This window comes from Bidens hawaiensis, unplaced genomic scaffold, assembly GCF_021521415.1.
Source record: "Bidens hawaiensis isolate Kalapana, Puna unplaced genomic scaffold, B.hawaiensis_p1.1 tig00067679_1, whole genome shotgun sequence".
In the NCBI taxonomy this organism is placed as follows: domain Eukaryota; kingdom Viridiplantae; phylum Streptophyta; class Magnoliopsida; order Asterales; family Asteraceae; genus Bidens; species Bidens hawaiensis.
Window position 1 is genome coordinate 7,416 of NW_027501998.1, and position 6,924 is coordinate 14,339.

General features: G+C 32.8%; 1 pseudogene; it reads right to left on the reverse strand.

Annotated features, from left to right (window-relative positions):
- Positions 1-508: 508 nt before the first annotated feature.
- Positions 509-6,563, reverse strand: LOC143605032 (folate transporter 1, chloroplastic-like; annotated as a pseudogene).
- Between the last annotated feature and the right edge of the window lie 361 nt (positions 6,564-6,924).

The following is a 6,924-nucleotide window of genomic DNA, read 5'->3' on the forward strand; positions in this document are numbered from 1 at the left end:
ACACATTGACAACTCTATGTAGTTTTATCAAGAGCGAAGAGTGGTGTTAAAATTCTTATATTAAACAAGGAAGACAAGGTTATAAATAAAGTAAATATGGTTTCCAAGGAAGTCTTTTTAGTAGCTTATGAATTTTACATTTTTAACTTTTGATTATGTTTTCAAAGTTTGTAATTTGAATGTTGTTTGGGTTTATCTTTGTATTTCACAATCATTGGTTCTCGTACCAATATTATTTACAACTTAAAGTATGTTGTCGTTTCGAATAACATATAACAATTTATGTTGTCTTTTCAAATGACATGTGTTTTTCAAAATTTTAAATATTTCCACCCGTGTCGTACACGGGTTAATAACCTGGTATAAATATATAATAACTGATAATAGCATTCTGATCATACTAATAAAGTGACTAATAATAATAACAATAATAATAATAGCTATTATTATTATTATTATTATTATTATTATTATTATAAAGTAGCCATCGAGTGTTAACATAGAGTACTCACCGAGCAGTTTTCTCCATCGCATGCCTACTATCTATATATCTCGGAACCCAGTTGTGCTAGGTCGTTGCTGCAGTTTAAAAAAATCAATAATAAGTAAAAATGTTAAAAGGGTCAAGAAGAACAAAAAAAATTGAGACGCGTGTTTATTTTTACCTGCACGCGAGGATGAACGACCTGAAGATGTTACCATAAGAAAAAGAAGCGTAAGTTTGAGATAATCTTATTCTAGATTTGGAAAGTAATTAGAAATTAAATCCAAATGAAACTTACCTGAAACAGATATGTTGCAAGGATGGCTGCTAGTTTAGAAGAAGCTCCTAAAGCTGCATAATCACCGGTAGTCTTATGGAAAATCAGAAGAAAACAACTCATCAATAAACAAATAAAGGTAGCAAATAATGAATGATATAATCATTTACAAGACGTACTTACCAGTAAATCAGAACTACTATCACTCGACGAGTTCTGTTTATGCCTAAAACCAACTATAAGTTTGCGAAGTTCTTCATATGTTGTAAACTGAATCGCACCGTGAGCAACCTGCGAGAGATATAGCATAAACATATTGTATATATGATTTGTCAATAAACGCTTTAGCATATTGAACAGAATAACGATACCAAATCTAACCAGAAAAAGTCCAAGTGAAAGCCCTTTGTATAATGCCCTTCATCTTTCAATATTGATTTGAAAGCATCTGCAATCATACATTACAAACTATTACAAATTATAAATTTCCCGGCTAAACAAACAAACAAAAAAAACATACCACTTAAACCAGAATATAGGGGTCCATGATGCTGAGGATTCTGAAGCTGTAACCGTGTTTCACAACCCAAACAGGATTGGTAAGAATACACACCTGAAAAAGTAACAATTTTGGGATAATAACAACATAGCTCAAAATAATATAACGGATAATAACTGAAAAGTTAAACAAAACTCACCAGCCCACATGCTTCTGCATCTGAAGCAAGATGAATACGTGCACTTGACTCGTCTTAATTTTTCATATACCTTTGTTTGGCACTGTTATAGCTATAAACAAGAATTGTTCCATGACAACAAGTCAGATAACAACAATAACATAAAACTCCTAAGAAATAAGAAAATAAACGCATTGAAACCTATGAAATAGTTAAGTGATGGTTAATTATTCACTTACAAGTAGAAGTATAGACCCCATGAGATAGATGAGCCCAGAACTGCAGGTAAAAAGCAAGCATAGAGCCCTCTGAGACCCTGCAAAATGGACACTATCATATCAAGTAATCCAATTCCACAATTGATGAAGCAAGAATATGAAATTTATAGTAGCATACCAAAATGTTATGAGAAAACTTATACTTTTAAGAGGTATATTGATTGCAGACTATAATATTTTCAAGCATGTCTTCATAATACCAATCGGAGTGCAAACGAGATGTTGAGACCCAAAGCAGATTGATGCCATTTTAAATGAACCTTTTTATGGAACCAAATTGGCACCTTATAAAATGACACAAACAAAAGTGATGCCATGATAAAATGGTCCGTCTTGACCCAAACCAAACTGACACCTTTTTAAAACAAATGGGCCGTTGTGACCCGAACCAAATCGATACCTTATAAAATGACCCATTTTGAGCCGAATCAAATCTATACCTTTTTAAAAATGGCCTATTATAAATGAACCTTTTTCATCGGAACCAAAATGATACCTTTATAAAATGACATGAACAAAAGTGATACCATTATATAATGGCCCGTTTTGGCCCAAACCAAACCGATACCTTTCATTCCAAACTCTCGTGTACTATAATACACGGAGCTCCTCTGAAATTTATCAAAATATTATATAACAGTAATAGTAATAGAAAATGAAATGTTATTGGGTTAAGAATGTGTACCTTCTGTATCTATGCAAAACCCTTGAAATTCATGACTCATAGTATAAGCAGGTGCATATGGTGTCACCTTACCATAGTTTTTAATAAACCTCATTTGAGTGTCCTCAAAATATGATAATAAAAAAACACTAATAAGCCCTCGTAATGCACGCACAAAAAAAAAAGAAAACTAAATTTAGAACTCAACTTACCTTTGTAATCTCACGTGCATTGATCAAACCGGAGTCATTTCTGTTGTGTAAACCAGCAATTCGTCTTCCAATGGTATTTATACACTCAAAGAAAACATCAACCCACATATAGAATATTGAATGAAATCTGTTGAATAATCTGCACATATAAAAAAATTGAGTTAACATGGCTTTGACCCTTTATAATCTTAAATCATGAATAAGAAACAAAAAACGAACCCCTATAAACGTTTAAAGCTTGTGTCACGAATCAAATGGATAGTAAACAGAAAGTCAAATCGAAATCAAAATCTGACGAAATCAAAATAAGATCAAATAAACACAAAAGATGAAGGTACTGAAATACATAAATGTTCCTCCGCCGCTGCCACCAAACAAAATGAAGGCCGAATTCGTAAAACGAAGATGAAGTTCAATAACTGGGAATTTCTCCGTCTCGGACGTTGAAATTGGTAAAGCCCTAAATTATCCACATGCGATTGGAATGGATTGAAGAGGTGAGGTGAGGTGAGGTGAGGTGTGGATGGAAGATTTTTAAATACGTTAAGTAGGAGTGTTCAGTGTAGGTTTTGAAGTTGAACTTGTGAGCCCAACCGTTACACCTGATTTTTTGTCAACTCAAGAATTGAAAACTGAATCGTCACCAACGGTCTGGTTCCAGTTTGGTTTCACAGTTTAAACTTTAATAATAAATTTAGTTTAAAATAATTATTAATTTAAGTGTACAATCAATTTTAACTAAACACCAACATAATATGATACTTGAGATGATCATAAATAAATAATGATAATTTTAGCCACATAAATGGTAAATACTAATGGAAGATCTATGACGCGAAATAATAACAACAAAGATCACAAAAAGAATCCAACTGCAATTAGATTAATTTAAAGTTGTATAACCAAGTTATTTGTATTAAAAAGATTATGTTTAATTATGTTTTAACTGTATCTAATATATATAACAAAACATATATAATAATTAATAATAAAAAAGATTAAAATTCATTCAACATTTACAGTCTGGTCTGGTTTCATATGGCCGGTTGCCAGTATAAACTGCGAACAAACCGTTCACTACGTTTTGAAAAATTTGAAACCGACCAACTAACTGAAAGTAAAAAAAGAAAAAGAAAAAAGAAGCCAAACCAATGACCGATTTAAATGATTTCAAGGTTTTAAACCGAATCATAAACACTCATATTTTTTACGTGATTAACAGGGTCAAACACCCGCTGCATTGCGCGGGCACCCGTCTAGTATTTATTTAACCATGCTTAAATCACTTGTACAAATGTGCTTCAAGCACTTGTGCATTACTGTTCCACGAACAGTCGTGTCCTTTATAGAACAAAAAATTAATGAACTAATGCATTAAACCAATTACAGTTTTGTAAACATGGAGCTTCACAAATCATTTTATGCAGAAAACATGGATTATTAGTGTTACTACATAGTTTTTAATCATATTACTTTGGAGGTGATTAGAATTACAATATGAATCATATTTAAGGTAATTAATACATTAACTATAGCTTTTGTAATCATATATAATGACTCCATGCATTAACTATTAACAAAATTGTCAAAATGTTTGTCGCTAAACCCGACTTGACCCATACTAAAAGAACCCATATTGACCGATTACTGATTTATCCAATCCGCCCAACAAAAAATGTGAAAAATACCACAAACTCTAGTGAGAGTAAAGATACCTGAGGGACCCACTTGGGTGAAACAAAGCTAGTTGACTCAACAACAAATAATCCAGTAGAAGCAAGCCTCTGAATTAGCTCTATTTTAACAGATGTAGGAACCATATTCTTTTCATTCTGTAACCCATTTCTTGCACCAACTTCCACTATCTTTACATACTTTGGTATGCCCTTGAAAATCTAACATAATGTTTATTATAAAAATGAAGAAAATCTCAAAATAGTAACATAAACTAATGCTATTGCTGTCCAATAAAAAAAACAGCAGTAGGCTTTTTACGGTAGCATGATGTGGTAATCAAAATTTTGTTGCAATATCGTTTATGAATTAGGAAACTTGTTTTAGATGATTGGAGGTTAGTTAATCACCTTATTTTTTTTATGTTGTGTAGGCCTATATTATTGCAATACGAGTTACGATGAAGATTTGTTAAATGTCGCGAATCATGCGGATTTCCATATGCTGCATGGTTTCCGTTTTGAGGTGTATCTCTTGCATGATGTCTCCACATGAACGCTCCTTGTACATACTCAACATCGTCCCTATGTATATGCAGCTTTCCAAATTGGTACAGTTGATTTCAAACATAAAGATTTTCAATTTGATTTACTGTTAGCATTTTGATTACTTGTTGAGGATAGTAACACATTTTTTTTATTGAAAAGTAGTTCATTTATAATAGAATTCATATATAATAGGAATTTGAATCATTATATAATAGGAATTAGATTCATATTATTATTCCTTGTAAATCTTATCTCTGGATAAGAGATTGTATTGTCACCTATATAAGGGGGAGAGATTAATGGAAAATTCAATCAAAACAAATATTCTTTCATGGTATCATAGCACTATACCGATCCCTAAACCATAATCCTCGACTTCTTCTTTTCGGTCGACCTTCTTCTTCAATCTCAACCCTGATTAAATTTTTTTTTTCTTCTCTTCTCCCTCTTAAAATAATCCATTATGGATTCCAAAATACATCCCGCAGTCACCATATCCAACATCAAAAACCTCATCCCCATCACCCTTGATTCTAAAGCCGGCCAGTACGTCACTTGGTCGGAGTTGTTTCGTATTAACTGTATCGCATATCAAGTCGCCGACCACCTGCAACCACCAATTGTTCCTCCCCCTGAGCCTGACAAACCACCAACACCACCGACTGAACTATGGAAACGCCTTGACGCCATTGTTCTACAGTGGATTTATGGCACCATATCTCCCGATCTACTCCAAACCATCATAAAGCCCAACTCCACTGCTTATGATGTCTGGCTTTCCCTTAAAAACCTCTTCCAAGACAATAAATCTTTTTATAGCATAATTTCCATTGTATGAAGTTTCACTTTTTGAGTTTCCCAAAGTACCCTTCTTGTAAATCTAGCCCGTATTAGTATTTTGTCCATTGCAAATCCTTTTTCTAAACCTTAAACAATTAGCACCTTGTTTCTGGAATTGCCAATATTGTAACCCATTTTTAACCTTTTCAAACATAATACAAAATAAAAATAATAAGAAAAAAACACTTGTGAAGTTTATAGAAGCAAATGATGTTAGTAAAATTAATAGCAAGAGAGCAATAATTGTATATGTTAGTGATTCATATTATCTATTTCCCTTGGGTCTCATTTCACATTAAGCACTAGTCAAAGTATTTAAGTTTAGGCTTCCAAAATGTTAAGTATTAGCCAAGTATTGTTTGCCATTAAGTTTACCCAAGGTTTAAGTAGTTTAATTTTGAAGCGGTTAGAACCAGACACACCATCAAACTGGCTACTGACATCACATGGGGGGAATAATTGGTTCGGGTACTTTCAGAAAGTGATCCCCTCATCAACGCCTTTAACATGCATAGAGCTGCTCAGGTTGATCCATAGGAACCATATGCCTTAATTCATGAACCTGTTACATAAATTAATGTCAACATTGACTTTTATAAGTCAAAAGCCATTACTTCCAAATCCATATTCCTCATAAATTACCTTACACTTTTTAACAAACTTTTTTAAAAAATTCACAATTCCTTTTAACTTTGTAATCTAGATACCGTAACCTGTGACAAAACTTTATCAGTTTCTTTACCAATTTGGTAGTTAATTAGAAGTATTATGTTAACTCAAAATTGATATTTAACCTACCTTTAGAAAATTGATCAGACTGTGGGTCTTGAACAAACCAGCTTCAGGACCATTAACTTTAAAAGAAACATTAGGAGATGCGCTAAAATCTTTTTGACCATTCCATTCCATGCACCCTTATTAAATTACCTAAACTCATTTATTTGCACATATTAAACAAAAAGATTTAATTATTTGAACTCGGGCCAATGAACACTAACAGAGCCAGCTACAGATAAGAGATCATATTCTCCATCTTAAACAAGCAACTTAACCCCGGCTTCTAGAATGTGAGGATATTGGCTTCATAACTTCTCATCCAATCCATAATCGTGGCCTGATACACATCGATCTGCATGAAACAAAAGTTATATATCCACTCCAAGAACATCTTTAACATATTTCTTACTAAGAAACTCCATGTTTGAAAAGTCATAACATATGTTGCCCTCACACCACCTTCTAATATCATAGTGCTTTAAATCATTACAAA